Below are 16,574 nucleotides of genomic sequence, written 5' to 3'. Positions count from 1 at the left end.
GGGGTCTTGTTTCTCCCCAAATAAGGCATCAGCAACAATCTGCGCATAAAAAACTGACTGAAGGCGCCAATCAATGAAGAAGGCGCTATGCAAAAATTAACTCAAGTGTCGACCAGCACACTTTGCCCGAATCGATTACAAATAACAACGACAATGGGGTGATGAAATGAAAAAGGTGATACAGATTATATATATATATATATATATATATATATATATATATATATATATATATATATATATATATATATATATATATATATATATATATATATATATATATATATATATATATATATATATATATATATATATATATATATCAAAAAGATTGGTCTGTCTGCCTATCTGTCTGTCTGTCAAGCAAAACAGCTCGAGTGCAACCACATCTATAGCGTCCACCAATATTTTTCAGGTTTTTGCACTCATACTTGCGTGATTGTCGATCAAAAAGCAAATGTTGCGCATATCTCAGGCGCTGCATCAACACGCCCATATTCTGCTGTGTCTGTTTTCACTACAAAAGGCATACATAAGTAATAATTGTAGCGTTTATTACGCTGCGCCGACAATGCGGCGACATCAAAAAAGCTAAAACGATACGGTGCTGCCACCTACCTTGCGATCTACAAAATATGGCCTCCAAGATTATGCGCGTTCCCTATAACGGCGGCCCACTGTCTGTGCGGCGGCCATCCCTTCATTTTCTGAGGTTACCGCCAGATGGCGCTCATGTCTCACGCAGCGCCTCCAGAATTTCATTTACCAATTTTCCCACGCGAAACATCAAATGAATGTTTTATTTTATTCACTCCCATCAGACGGAAGACTATCGTCTTTCGACGACATTTGCAGTCGAACATGCAGATACGGGGCCATCTTTTTTTTATTATTTCACTTCGCGCAAACAACGCGCCGTAAGCCTGCAGTCGTATTAACCCGGAAATATCGAGTGTATATACGACGCGCCCTACTGAAAAATATAAGGCAACGCACCCACAACGAAAGAGGCTCGGGCCTTGCAAAAGGATAGCACGACAGGGATGTCACGACAGCGGCAGGTGCACCGAATCCCGTTCAGCAGCTGCAAAACGACACGACCCTCAGCGATATCCTGGTTCAGTTCAGCGCACTGCCCACGTGCGGTCGTGGCTCATTCTGAAAGAAGTAATTAAATCACTTATCTTGTCTCTATATAATTTGTTTTTCAATCTTCCAGATTTAATGCAGTTGGGCTATAGTTTCCCAAGAAGTTGTAACACCGAACGAACGGCCGGACAGACGCGTTGTATGATTCATTAATGAAGTAAAATGAATGATTGAAATGCAAAGGTGTGGATGGACTTGATGGCAGAAGTGGAAAGTAATGGAAGAGCGGAATTTATTGAAAAATGGAGTACAATGTACAAATGCAATTGATGAATGAAATGTACAGAACGGATGGAACATAATATGTAGAATGGATAGATTGGTCGCGTTCTTCGGTATGTATAAAGACGATTTTGCGGAATTATGAACCGATTCAGGCGTGTCACGAGGGAACAACGCCGCCAACAACAGGTAGACGTCAAATGGCGAGCAACAAAAGCCTGAAATTATATAATACGCCGGACGCGAGTCGATTCACACCGCCGATCAGTGGTCCTGCCAGCACTGAGATATTGAAAACGGGGTCCAGTATACAAAGGACAAGACGCGCACGCACGCACGCACATACACACGCGCACACACAAAAACACACACGCGCAAACACACACACACACACACACACACACAATGCTACTCGCGTAACAAATCGGAGATATGTCGGACTGTAGAAAGTGCGAAAGGCCTGAATGTCATTTGTTTTTGAAGAGGTATTTCTTGAGTTATTAAGGCGTACCTCTTCTTTTTTTTTTTAAAGTCTGTAGGAATGAAATTCTGTGGAGAAGGAAATGAGTCCGCGATTTGTTTAAGTGAAATAACCGGAGAAAGAAATGCTTGAAAACAAAGCTTATTAAGACGAGTTAGTACCAACACATTACAAAAAAAGAAAAGAAAAAAATATTAACAAAATCTTCTAGGCCACATACCTCTGCACGCTTTAGTAACGCCATAGCATCTCCCAGAAGGCACGACACACTGGAACACCGAGCCCCATACAGATGACGCACACTTAAAAGCAGTCTTTTACCTTCCGCTACATTGTTCTCGAATTCAACGGAGTGCGATACTGAACGACTCGCAGTGCACTTTGCGAAAACAATTTCAGGATTGTGCCAACTTGTACACGGGCAGTATATTGACAGCAGAATCGTCGTATTACTTGGTACGCATACGCTGCACAACACTAAGACTATACTTGTCCAACACTGGCGCAACAGGGGGTATACAGCTGCTCGAAAGTGAGAGCAAGAGAAGTGTCCACTAAATGGACAAAGGAAGAGGTGGAGAGAGAGAGAAAAGAGACCATCTAGGAAAGAGCAGTAAATGGCGATGTTCTCGGAAGAGACAAAAAGGTAATAAAAACATACCAGGCAGTTAGTCCAATGAAAACGAATATAAGGAATATAGCGCCCAACAACGAATGCAATAGCGATATGACAGGTCGTGAGGTTGGAACAGCTGTGCGGCGCGCGACGCCGAGAATAACAGTCCATACATATGTGTAAGCCGAGATAAAACGAGACCGACCAGCTGTGCCCGTCTACCTGCATGTAGCCCATTTTAACCTCCCCATGCGATTTTCGCGGGTACGTACCAAAGGTGTGCGTGTGTGTTTGTGTGTGTTTGTGAGTGAGTGAGTGGGTGAACGAGTGAGCTTTAGCGCATTCATGACAATAACCCGAAACATTATATTTTCATATAATAACTGGAGAGCAGAAAGCGATACCAGAAACTGAAGTTCTTTCTGAAGGTCAGTATACAATTACAAAGAAACTAACACAAACGCTACCCCGGAGGCAAGACCCGACGTGAACAATCTGTGCGTGCGAATCACTTTACAGACTTCGAACACTGAGGCTTCACTAATAATTTACAAGGACTTATTGCAGTCATTACCCTAATCGAGACGAAAACGGCCTGGCCCGGAAAATGGATTATGCAAATAAGAAGAATGTATTTATGAAGACTGCGAACTACTTCGTTTAATAATATGACTAAGCTACATCATACAAAGCCGCAATCTTTGGCAGTCGAATTGAGATTGCGCGGGTAGAAAGTAGATTGACGCCACGTGGTGTGGGCCTTCGATACCTTATATAGACACTATAGAGCCACTAAACTTCGGATGGATATGGAACAGCTCTGTCCAGCGCAGCCATAGGAGGCTAGCGAGCCCTCGTGAAAAAAAAAAAAAAACAGGGCCTACGGAATCCTGGAATAGGAATCCGACCACATTTTTTGTCAGTATTTGATCTTGAAATTTTTCCATCGCATAAAACATTTTCATCGTCATATAAAATTCGAGTTCTTGTGTTCATTCGTGTGATTCCATTGTGTGGTTCAACGATTTTAGTATTGCAACTGCGCCTTCTACAGCAGCATCGATTAGTTAGGCACCCTAAACAACCACGCCTCTCGCGAAAACACCATAAGTTGTCCCGAAATAACGAATGATAAGGAAAAGTACGCTGGGTGTGAAATGATAGCAGGCTAAGATGGGAGCACCCGCTCAGCCATCCCTCAGAGAACGAGGTCATCGGTTCGACACCCCACGACGTCGACCGCATTCCGACGGGTGCAGAATCGATACACCCACTGCACGAAATTCGCACGCACCCTTCTTCGAGCGGACTTTACCAAACTATTACTTAATCAAGGCCGCGTCTTAATTAACACGAGGCCCGTCTAGCGCACAACCTGCTAGCCACAGGGGTCGCGCGTGTGGCTCCGGGACATAGAGCGAAACTGAGTTTTCCAGAACTTAATATCGGTGCATGCACGTCGTTTCGTACAAAGGAAGTTCGGGGAGCAGCAGCGGCGTGCAGTGATACTGTCGCTCAATTAGTGCGGGAAACAGCCCGCCAACCACAGCGTTGAACACGCAACCTCGTAGAACAGTCCCTGCATGATGGATGTGCGTGAGAGAACACAATTAAAACCACTGGATGGACGAAGGAAAGCCATATTAGGGCTCTACTAGGGCCGATGCTTAAGAGCTTTGCTGAAGTACTGCCCCATACGTCCTATGCTATACATTACAACCAACACTACTACTATTACTACTACTACTACTACTACTAATAATAATAATAATAATAATAATAATAATAATAGTCCACAAATACGATCTTCTATACTACTACTACTACTACTACTACTACTACTACTACTACTACTACTACTACTACTACTACTACTACTACTACTACAACGACGACGACGACGACGACCACCACCACCACCACCACCACCACCACCACCACCACCACCACTAAACGTATGTAATGGAAGCCACAAGGGGATACTGAAAACGTGCGATGCATTGGACGAAAGTGCGCAGCTCGGTCGTAACTTGTAGCACTCGACTTCAACCAACACACGTGCATGCGAAGAAAAATTAATTTCTTCGCAGCACAGAGTATCGGTCCGTTTTTTCCTGGCGATCGCACTGAGGAAGATCATAGATGCTTGCTTTTTGTTATTCCCATCCCTCGAACTGAGCGTGAAGGAAAGGTGCTATGCACTAATGAAGGGAAAAGACACAGACGACAGTGTGAGCGCTCACACTGTCGTCTGTGTCTTTTCCCTTCATTAGTGCATAGCATATTTTCTTCCCGCTCACACTCAGCTGTGCTAAAGCAATATCATTTTATTATGCACCAACTCACCCAGTCAGCAGTACTTGTCGGTCATTATTCTAAACCTCTTATGGACCCCGCTAAGCCCGCAAATCCCACAGCACATGCGAACTTTATTGCAGACCTCCCTAATTTCTAGAAGGCATTTCCTAATAGCTCACCCTCCCTTTTTCTGCAGCTCAGGCTGATAGCTATACCACAAATCACGATGGGCGCAAGTGAAGCCCTCCACGGCGGCTCACTATACTGCTGGTTTCGAGGACTTCACTTTCCTTCGCTTCATCGACAATTTACGACAACATGAACCTCTATAACAAGGTATACCTGAAACCAGAAGATACGGTTAAGAAATTTTAAACAGTTTGCGCCTTATTGCAATTAGAATTGAGCAACAAAAGGCCCCGTGCAGGATCTCTCAGCCAACGCCTGGCGGGTTAACAGCAGTCCTCCGCTGTGATAAAATAACGGCGGCAGTGGTGGCGAAAAACGTTCTTTTGGACTATTTAGAAACTTTAGAATCTAGAGTTCCCAGTACGGTGTTCCCGAGGCTTCCTCGGTGGCACGCGCCCTGGCCACGAGGGCTCTTTGACCATTCAAGGCCGAGCAGCCGAGCAGGGCAGCCACCCAGCTCTTTCGGGTAGGTGGTGAAGGGGACGTGGAATAGCGGCTCCCACGACATGAATAAAGCTTGTGTGAAACTCCCATTATTATTGAAACAAAAAGTTACGAGTAACGCGACACCTCACGCAACCGAAAAATGTTAACGTAATTGCATTACTCGTTACAGTTCCGAAGTGGTAACGAGTACGTCACTAAGTTACTGAAAAATCGCAGCATATTGTTACGAAGGCGCAACGCCAACACGGTCCCGAAGGCGCCACTGCTCCGAACTCCGCCGTCAAGGTCACCAGCCGTTTGGTAGCGTGTGTTACTCAGCTCGCGACTGCTTCTGCTCAGAGCTGCTATAGACGAGCGGATGAGACGACGGTGAGTTAAGGCAAGGTTTATGTACAGCATAGAAATAGAGGCGTTACAAATTCGGCACTGGGACAGACAGTTTATAGGGAGTCGAAGAGCCAAGATGTCTTCTCTTGCACGCATCCTTCGGCTTCTCTCTGACGCATAAGTCAACTGCTGGCGACGCGCCGCTTGGCTTTTTTTATAGCCACCGGGTGGATCTTTGCGTCACCAACGTCCAATCAGAAGCGCCGCTGGCCGTGATGTCCGATTCCTCCAATAGGGACCCGCCCCTGGGCTGCGTCATCATCATCAAATCCGGAGCCGCTGCGCTGGGTTGCACCCAAGGACGAGTGGTGTTGCCACACATTGCGTAATACTCGCAAGACTGGAAGGCGCCGGCTGCTTCAACGGGCTCGTGGGCTGATGGAGCTCGCTGTGCGTTGCGTAAGACAGACCGGCACCGCCGCTTGATGACGTCGTGGAGTTGATCGCGTCAGGCGGGTTCGATCACTGGCCTTGACACAGATTGCCTTTGCAGAGGCATTGACGGTCAGTGTGGACTCCCAGGCGTGACAATATCCACGGAGTGAATGATGATGAGTGGGTTAAAGCTTCAGAGGGTTTTATCGGTAAACCACGACTCATCCATCCATCTGCCTGTCTGTTCTTCCACACCTGCTGAGTGAGTCATCGAACTATAGGCGGTCATGTACGAGCTAGGAGGGACAGACCCACAGCTTTAGGAATTCCGCCCCTAAAAAGCAACGCATTACCGCGGTAACACTGTAACGGTAACATAAAAATGAGCAGCCGTGGCAAACAGTATTTAATGTCCACAATAGACCTCTACCGGGGTACGTCACAGCGTGACGTCACCGGTGCACGTGCAAGGCGGTGGTTGGCAAAACACTCCGGCCGGTGGCTGAGTGGGGTGCAGTCGCTCGGGGCTTGGGGCATTTTTTTTTTTCTTTTTGAAAGCTTAATCTTCATCTCACAGTGGAAACATTAGCTGTGGCATGTGTCAGAGAACATCTAGGTGTGTGATAAAGTGCGTGATGAAATATTCGCCACGATGGCTGGCTGTTTATCTACGAAAAGTGAACACACGTGGCGGCCTGCGCGAGGAACAGCGGCATCTTCTTCGAAAATGTGCAGTGTTAAATGTGGCGTATAGTGTGCGTTGAAAGGCATCGACATTGGTTCATCTTTACGGGCGATGAAACTGGGAATATTGTGCGTGGTGTGTGCAGTGTGAGTATAGCGATGCATCCTGTTTGCGAAAAGACTGGTAGTCGTTGTGGACCGGTTTCAGTAACCGATTGTCGATGGAACTTTACGATCTGACAATGTAGTCAAGGTAAAAATACATTTGACGCGATCATCTGCGATTGGGTACATCTCAGCGTATGCGCGCGCGGCGTGCAGAAAAATAAAAGTTCATGATCTCAGGGTGATATACGACTACGCATGAGCTATAAACATGTTGTAGCGTTGTCGCATCTGCATATATGCATCACCACGGCTATAACTCGTAATATCGAATACCTGATACGCGTTAATGGAAACAGCGGAGATTTCGGTTTCTTATCTACTTTGTACTTTTACGGCTCGATCCTTGTGAAGTGACAATACGCGTTAGAAGTTTGTGTATCAGGCCTAAAGGAGCGATAGGTACGAAAACACGTTATAGGTGTCAAATGCAGCAAGGTAACTGTGCCAGATATTATTACATATTAAGATGTCGGGTTTTACATCACATGAATTTTCACTGGGTTATAGAGAAACGCAGCGGCAGAAGTTCACTTTGATTTTCACGAGGATATGTTAACCTCAGCCTAACCCACGGCAAGAAGTGGCTTTTTTTTTTTCATTCATCTCCAACGAGACTTTTGGCCAATGAGTGATAATCTTATCCGTGACGTCGTGCACAGCAGCTCAAAACCATGCTGCCGCCAATGCTGTACCTCGTTTAAAACTCCATTGCACATGCCACGATGGAAATTGAGTAAGTGCACATCCATGCCATGCAAATATTTCTCAAAGTGCCAGTAATCGTGTACATTTAAAATGTTCGCTTTCAAAAAAAGATCAGATTTTTTTTTATGGCTGTCATCTGCGTGGCTGAAGCCCACTGGATGCTAGTCGCATCTCTCAGTACTCTAAACAAAGTGTCTCCCTCTATCCAACTACGACAAGCGAATTCCCACACTATGAGCAGTGACCCTTCCGCGACCCCCTTCTTTCAAAAGCTGTGACTTTAGAACGTAGCAATGTAGAAATTTCTGCCGAAAGAATGCAGACACGCAGCTCTGCTATGCATAAAGATGCCGCCGGAGGAACTTTCTTGCCAACCAGCACCTGCTCCGAGAGAAGGTGTAGGGGGCGGGGTGCCCGCAGTGACGTCACATTGTTTACAAACAGGGAGAGGTCTATTCCCATACCCCCACGTGGGTCAGACCTCTCTGTTGGTTTAACCCACCGCGAGAAGGTTACGTTGCGGAAGCCTCATGTCGGGATTACGCGCTTAGTCGCTTACCCCTTCTGCGACTGTTCCAGGCGCACGTTACCGCGACACATACACGTTTGTTGCATCGTGCTCATTCTGTGACCTCCCAGCCCGGAATGCGAATTTTTGCGGACTTGTAAAGGAAGGGGAGGCCTGTATGCAAGTCATCTTCGCTAACGCCGTGCTACAGGTCTCGGGACAATAGCCGACCAACCGACCTCGATCGCCGTGTTTACGGACCTTACAAACCTGCAAACGTATTTTTAACACAGCACATGCTTTCGTGGGGGAATGGCTTTTAAGCTGTGACAAAGAACATGAATACAATCACTCGCGCCAAAAAAAAAAAAGAACGAACAAAACGAATATGAAACGATAAGCTGAATCGACGAGCCGACATTCGCCAGGAGTTGCATACAAGTTTCCGCTTTCGTCAGCTCTCCGACACACAGAGTCACATGCGACCCACAGATTGTCGAGAAACCAGGCGAGCAACAACGACTGCACACGACACGTTCGTTGCGTAAGAGGTCGTTCTGACCTTGCAGCTAGTTGCGTTTTGTTTGCGTTTAAACTCGCATTTAAGCGTCGTCTGTTCGCACGTCGGCGTATTCCACGCGTGTGGGCAGGATACACGTATACCAACACCGCATCTCGACACATGCGTGGTCATGCGCATTGCCTGGAGAGGTGTGGCAGCTTGGGCTAGTTGGTATGGCATGACGATTGTTTTATAGCGCGAGAGCAAAACGACGACACAGAGACAAGAAGGGGTCTTTCGTGTTCTTCTTGTCTCTGTGTCGTCGTTTTGTTCTCGCGCTATAACTATCGTCATTCCTGGAGAGGTCAGGGTGCAGCCGTGTCTTCAAACGTCTCCGAAGTTTATTGTAATAATAATATGTGGGGTTCAACGTCACAAAACCATCATATGATCATGAGAAACGCCATAGTGGAGGGCTCCGCAAATTTTGACCAATAACGTGCACCCAAGTCTAAGTACACGTGACAGCAGCATTTTCGTCTCTCTGCAAAATGCAGCCGCTGATTGATTGATTGATTTGATTGATATGTGGGGTTTAACGTCCCAAAACCACCATATGATTATGAGAGACGCCGTAGTGGAGGGCTCCGGAAATTTCGACCACCTGGGGTTCTTTAACGTGCACCCAAATCTGAGCACACGGGCCTACACCATTTCCGCCTCCATCGGAAATGCAGCCGCGGGTGCCGGGATTCGATCCCGCGACCTGCGGACCAGCAGCCGAGAACCTTAGCCACTAGACCACCGCGGCGGGGCAAGCTATTTATTAGCAGTTGGAATTCTTTTTGTGTCACCAAGAAAATCTCATGTCTAAGCAGACGTTCTTGTCGCTGTACCACAGGAAGGTAGCCGCAAAAGAAATAATATCTTGAAAATTCAGCGCGATTATGCGTCCGCTGCAACGTGGCTGTTTCAGTGACACGTCAGCGTAAGCCATCTATTAACAAGGAATTCTTGTGTCACCAAGAAAATCATATTGTGTCTTAGCAGACGTTCTTGTTGAAGCAGCCCCCGAAAGAAATAATATTCTAAGAACTCAGAGTGAGTAAGTCCGCTTGACTTCACAGCATACGCTGTTTTTTTTTTTCCTACCCTTTTGTTCTTCTCACGTGTGCGCGTTCCACTCGCAATATTTTACATATATGGTTTCACATGACAAATCCACGATATGATTGTGAGGCGCGCCGTAGTGAAGGGCTCCGGAAATGCCGACCATCTAGTGTTTTCTAACGTTTACTGATATCGCGCAGCACATGGGGGCCTCTACCACATTTCCTTCATCGAAATGCCAGCCCCACCGTTGGAATCGAACCCGCGACCTCTGGGTCAGCAGCGCAGAGCACGTGTGCTCAACGGAGCGGCGCCGTCACCCAGGAAAGATCAAAGACGACAGAACACTAAACTGCACATGCGGACGCAAAAAATAAAAACAAATACGATGAAACAATAGGGAAAAGGAAAAAAAAAATAACGCGACAGAGTCGATGTCACAGGTTCCGTTTGGATTCGAGGTCACGGTCGCATCGTTTCCTCGCGCGACACGGTTTCAGCCGGATTTGGACTCGGTCCGCGCAGTCTTACACAGCTTATAGCTCTAGCTATACGGGGCACAAACACACAGGTGTGCTCCAAGTCCCCGCGTACGCAACCGTTCCAGCTACAGGCAACAGCGGCGCACGCGCGGCGAAGTCCACGAGGATAGAAATGCCGCACCTGCGATATCCTTGAACGTTGCATTACGCGAAAAAGAAACGCAACAAAAGGCACCACAATCGTCTTGTGCGAGCACTGTTATGCCAGCGAGTCCTCGTCAAACGTCCGTGCCTCGGAAAAAGGCAATCTGGGTCAAGGCCAGCCCGCAGTCTGCCTGGCGCGATCACCTCGACGGCGTGAACACGCGCGGCGCCCCTCTGGCCCATGTGCAGTGAGTCAGCGGCGCACGTGACAGCGAGCCGGCGGCCGCGTGTCGGGTGGTCTGACGCATGGCGCGGCGACCCCCATTGGCGGAATCTGCTCTGACGACCAGCGGCGCTTCTGATTGGACACTTTGGTTGGACCCGGTGTAAATAAAAGAAGCCCTGCGGCGTGTCGCGATCGGCGGTCCTATGTGAGAGGCGTCCCCGTGTCGGAGTGCCGACATGTGTGTGAGTCAGCGGTCTTAGGCGAAAGGCTGAACTATGTGTTAGAGAGAAGAGCTCGGCTCTTCGAGTCTCTGTCGGCCCCAGTGCCGAAATTGTAACGCCTCTGTAAATATGCTGTACATAAACCTTGTTTAACTCATCGTCGTCTCGTCCGCTCGTCTTATCAGCTCTGCGCAGAAGCAGTCGCGAGCTGATAAACATACGCTACCAAACGGCTGGTGACCTTCCCGGCGGAGTTGGAAGCAGTGGCGCCTTCGAGGCCGTGTTGGCGTCGCCGTCTTTCGCAACAGTGGTGGCTTCGGCGGGATCGGTCCGCCGCCTTCGCAACAGTGGTGGCAGCGGTGGGATCGGGCCGTCGTTCTCAACAGTGGAGGTCAGCGGCGGGATAGGCCCGGCGCTACGCAACAGTGGTTGGCAGCTGCGGGATCGGCCGGCGTCAGCGACATCGATGCGGTGAGTGCCTGATGTTTTCCCCTCAGTTCACCAGACTACTCTAGCTCAGGTTGTAGTAGTTTAGAGAAGGGCTGTGTGAAGCATTAGAGTGAGCTTTGATCGTTTCAAGCAAAGTCGAAGTGCTTTGAAACCAAAGTTAATGCGGAGGGGGTAAACAGGGGAGAGTGAAAAATTGCTTGCGCGTCTTGCTAGTTGACTTATAGTGGGTACGGCAAGTTAATTGTTAACAGGGGCAAACAGCAAGAGGCTAGTGTGAACGATGGAGAACCTTAAAGTGAAGGAACTCATCGAAATTTGTGAGGAACTCGGCATTACTTTGGGCCGTGCGAAACGAAAGCAAGCGATCCTTGAGATCATGAAGGATGAGGGAGTGTCGGCTGAGGAAGTCGATGAGGCCTGGGTGGATATTAAAGCACGCCGTGAGGAGGCTGAAAGGCGAGAAGTAGAAGCTCGCGAAGAAGCCGAAAGGCGCGAAGCTCGCGAACGTGAAGAAGCTGAAAGGCGCGAACGTCGCGAGGAGGCCGAGAGACAAGAGCGCCTTGAGATGAAACGACTAGAATTGGCAATCCTACAGTGTTCGCAGGCGCCTAGCGTAGCTTCTCCGACGATTCAGGTCAGCGGTTTTAGAATTCGGGACCAACTGCCACCGTTCGTAGTAGGCGAGGACATGGCGAAGTATCTCGTCAAGTTTGAACACGTCTGTGAGCGAAACGCTTTGGAGCGGTCTCTTTGGGCGCAGAACCTGTTAGCTCTTCTTCCCGGCGAAGTGTCCGACGCATTAACTTGCTTGTCGAGGGAAGCGTTTGAGAGCTATGACGAGGTTAAGGAAGTGCTCTTGAGACGTTATAAGTTGTCACCCGAGGCTTTCAGGCAAAGGTTCCGGTATGCTAAAAAGGGGAATGAGTCACACGTTGACTTCGCGTTTCGTCTTAAAGCCGATTTGATCGAATGGCTCAAGGGCGAAGGTGTTTATGACGACCGCGATAAAGTGGTGGAATGCGTTGCATTGGAGCAATTCTACCGCTGCATCGAGGAGGATGTTAAACTTTGGCTGCAGGACAAACTTGGTGAAGTACAGTTAAACAAGGCAGCAGAGTTAGCTGAGGAGTATTATACTCGCCGAAAGTTGCATAGCAGGGCAGTGCGCGTTGAAAAGGATGAAAGAAAAGAGGGCTTTTCAAAGAAACCTGATCAACGGAAACCCGCTCCGCACCGTAATTTCAAAAAGGACCCGTCTCTTACGAAGGACACTGTAGAGGAAGAGAAAACAGAAGCGGAAAAATCGAGTGAGGTCTCTAAACAACGCACTTCTACCACACAGGCATTAGAACCGGAAAACAAACGGAAGCCGCTAATCTGCTACAACTGTAAAAAGGAAGGGCACATCGCGAGAAACTGTCAGGAAAAGTTTGCCTTCGCAACGATCCGAGAATCAGAAAAAAACATGCGGTTGTTGGAGCCGTATCTCCAAGAAATTAGGGTGAATGAGAAAACGTGCCGAGCACTTAGAGACTCAGCGGCAACCATGGACGTTGTCCATCCTTCATTGGTGTCTCCGGATGACTTCACAGGAGAATGCGCGTGGATCAGGCAAGTCGCCGAGGAGCAGAGTGTTCGCTTACCAATCGCCACCGTTGTCATTGAAGGCCCGTTCGGTAAGCTTCGCACCGAAGCAGCTGTGTCTGCCGCGCTAAATGATCGTTTTCCTTATCTATTCTCCAACAACTCAGAGCAGCTTCTCAAAGAGCAGGGCAAATCGTTCTTCCCCAACTTAGCGTGCATGGCTCTCACGCGATCGCAAGCGCGAAAGCTTTCGCGGAAGCTTGACTTGGTTCCATGCGGTGAACTCTCAAGTGACCTTGTCGGCGGGCCGACGGAACCCCAGAAAGGAAATTTTCCGCATGAGTCATGTGAGCAGTCACGCGAGCGGCCCGTCGCGGGAGCGGCCGGCGCGGTATGCGCTGGGGGAGACGACGTGGCGCCATTGAGTCAGAGCGAGAGGGTTGCAACGCTCTCGCCTGTAGCGGAAAGTTGGAGCGAGCTGCCGAGAGTTGATCGAGAGACGCTCATTCGAGGGCAGAGTGAGGATCTCTCGATTGAAGCGCTCGTGGAAAGCCAGAAAAACGCGGCAAAAGTGCTGTCGAAGGAGCACTACGAGAAATCGGGGAAGAAGCGCGCTTTTGAAGTTGATAATCAGGTAATGCGGCTGCAGCCATCCAAAAGGAACAAGCTTGAGGTTGATTGGAAAGGGCCCGCCAAAGTATTATCGAAGCCTTGCGATACAAATTATGAGGTGCAAGTAGGAAGGCGGCAGAACAAAATTTACAACTTGATGAAACCCAATGTTCAATATCAAGCGGTCGTAAATCAGCTGTTGAAGGCTTCAGAGGAAGAGGAAGCAGAAAATTTGAGTTCTAGTGAGGTGATCGAAGGGGGATCGAAAGTAATCCGGGAGCAGATAAACCTAGAGCCTAGCTTAAGTGAAGGAGGACCTGAGAAAGAGGACCTGAGAAAGATTGTTTCCGAGTTTGGGTATGTGTTGTTGGACCGTCCCGGAGACGCGACGGTGGTCGAACACGATATCGAGCTAAGCGGTGAGGAGTCAATCAGTAGCAAGCCGTATCGTTGTTCCCCTGTACAACGTCGAAAGTGTGAGCCGCTCTTGGTGCCGCATAGGTATCGTCGCCTAAAAGTGGCCGGTTACTGAGGTGGAGCATGTTGCTCCACAGCGCAACTTTGACGTTCGCTATAAAAAAAAAAGGGGGGGGGGAAAGCTAAACGCTAATGCAGGTGCATTGAGCAGTGCGTTCTAGCTAGTACCTTCTCAACCTTTCGGTTTCTGGCTGGCGATTCAGGGCAAAATTTTGACCTCATCACGACCTGGGCTGAGCGCTCTCGTTCAGAGTGATCTCAAGGGGCCAACTTTGTGGTATTCTTATTCGTTACGTTGTTGTACGTGGAAAAAAAAAATATTGAGTTGTCATTTTAAGAGTCTTGTGTCCCACATGTGCCTCTTGATGTAGAGGGAACAAAATTCCGATAGACACGTAGATAGGTATATGTTGTACTATACTTTGTCTGGTGTTCTGTCGGGTGACCGAAGGCACTTGCTTGTGTCGTGTGTTGTCTGTTGTCGAACCGTTCTTAGCAAGTTGCAGAACCATCGACAAGTGCTGAAACCGAAGATGGTCAGAAGAGACGAGAGAAGTTGGCCAGCAAGTTGTGACGACGAGCCAGTGGAGCTGGGATCTGTCGTCAAAAATGGGATGTGTTCCCGGAACAGTTTGGAGCTGTATTCTCCCCATGGCCCTGGAGGCGAACCTGGAGGGACCTGGCGAACGAGCGCACCTGACATCCGAGCCCCGTGGAAGCAGCTCGTCTTTCCGGTGCATTGTCTGGCGGCGGGGGTGCTGTTATGCCAGCGAGTCCTCGTCAAACGTCCGTGCCTCGGAAAAAGGCAATCTGGGTCAAGGCCAGCCCGCAGTCTGCCTGGCGCGATCACCTCGACGGCGTGAACACGCGCGGCGCCCCTCTGGCCCATGTGCAGTGAGTCAGCGGCGCACGTGACAGCGAGCCGGCGGCCGCGTGTCGGGTGGTCTGACGCATGGCGCGGCGACCCCCATTGGCGGAATCTGCTCTGACGACCAGCGGCGCTTCTGATTGGACACTTTGGTTGGACCCGGTGTAAATAAAAGAAGCCCTGCGGCGTGTCGCGATCGGCGGTCCTATGTGAGAGGCGTCCCCGTGTCGGAGTGCCGACATGTGTGTGAGTCAGCGGTCTTAGGCGAAAGGCTGAACTATGTGTTAGAGAGAAGAGCTCGGCTCTTCGAGTCTCTGTCGGCCCCAGTGCCGAAATTGTAACGCCTCTGTAAATATGCTGTACATAAACCTTGTTTAACTCATCGTCGTCTCGTCCGCTCGTCTTATCAGCTCTGCGCAGAAGCAGTCGCGAGCTGATAAACATACGCTACCAAACGGCTGGTGACCTTCCCGGCGGAGTTGGAAGCAGTGGCGCCTTCGAGGCCGTGTTGGCGTCGCCGTCTTTCGCAACAGTGGTGGCTTCGGCGGGATCGGTCCGCCGCCTTCGCAACAGCACACGCGACAAGGCATACACCGATGAGCAGGCAGTGGTCGGCAAAAAAAAAAAAAAAAAAAACACCCCTCTCAAACAAGTGTGTGGCTTGAAGGTTGTAGTTTTATGCGCTTTTAAAAGACAGCGAAAAGGATGCGAGCGCCCGTGTCACTTCCTTTCACCGTCCTTGTTAATTGACCAGCACTAAACAACTGCCATATAGCAATATAATATGCCACTCCCATAAAGTAACATGGTATGTTATTCCATGCTACCGCCCTCAAACAGCCGACGCGACAATTTTTCGCTAGAAAAACGTATTGAGAACCTCAAGGGCCTGAATCAATGTAAGCAAGAATGAATGCGAAAACTTGCGCGGTACACTTAATCGTAGCGACGTCATTATCACCTTCGAAGTGAAAAAAAACTACGAAAAAGAAACTCCCGTAAGGAAAAAAAACATACCGGAGCGAATTTCCGTCGCGCGCGATGCTTCGTACGCGACGCGTACAAAGTAAAAAAAAAATACAGCCCAAATTTTTCGATGAATTCAACTGAAGTCACCCACGCAGACGTGGTGCGTAGGCAAGGGACTCAACTTCTAAACACAATTCGAAGCAGAAACCGGAGACAGTTGTTCGGCGAGGAATATGTCACACTCAGCTGGCCTGACGCGCGCGACTACGCTCACTGCGCGCGTGAGGTTCGCCGGTGCTCCCAGGTACAAATACAGCAAGCGCTGCTGCGCCCGTGTCACATGTGGCCATAAATGTCGCTGCAACAGGCACACACGTGCATCGCCCAGACGATGCGGTACGACTGTAGTTAGCGCAGTTTTCGATACTGAAAGCAAATAACGAAGGTACGACTCACCGTTTCAGTTTCCAAAGCCAAGTCCACAACACGCACACACGCACCAGACGTTCACCGCCCGCGCGACGGCGAGCAGAACGTCACGTGATACGAACGTTGACAACGTAACTCCCCGTAAGCTCAACAGGTGGCCTAAGGCATCGGGCAATGAGCGTTATAGACGTATGCAACAAGTTGTACGAGTGGTGGAGGCAGGCATTGTAACATGTTTTCTTATTTCAGCAAATTATAAAACAAAAAAACT

The 16,574-nt window shown here is 48.9% G+C and overlaps 1 protein-coding gene across 2 annotated transcripts in view; it reads right to left on the bottom strand.

Annotated features, from left to right (window-relative positions):
• The window catches only part of LOC119174612 (uncharacterized), a 612,314-nt gene extending 595,884 nt beyond the window's left edge, over nt 1–16,430 (bottom strand). The window contains exon 1 of one of the 2 annotated variants that reach the window (XM_075895367.1): nt 16,331–16,430. The gene's annotated coding sequence lies outside the window, so the exon portion shown is untranslated. The remainder of the gene's footprint in view (nt 1–16,330) is intronic. The other variant, XM_075895368.1, reaches the window with a different exon arrangement.
• Nucleotides 16,431–16,574: the final 144 nt, after the last annotated feature.

Source organism: Rhipicephalus microplus, chromosome 5 (assembly GCF_043290135.1).
Source record: "Rhipicephalus microplus isolate Deutch F79 chromosome 5, USDA_Rmic, whole genome shotgun sequence".
Lineage (NCBI taxonomy): Eukaryota > Metazoa > Arthropoda > Arachnida > Ixodida > Ixodidae > Rhipicephalus > Rhipicephalus microplus.
This window is presented reverse-complemented; position numbering and strand designations above follow the sequence as displayed.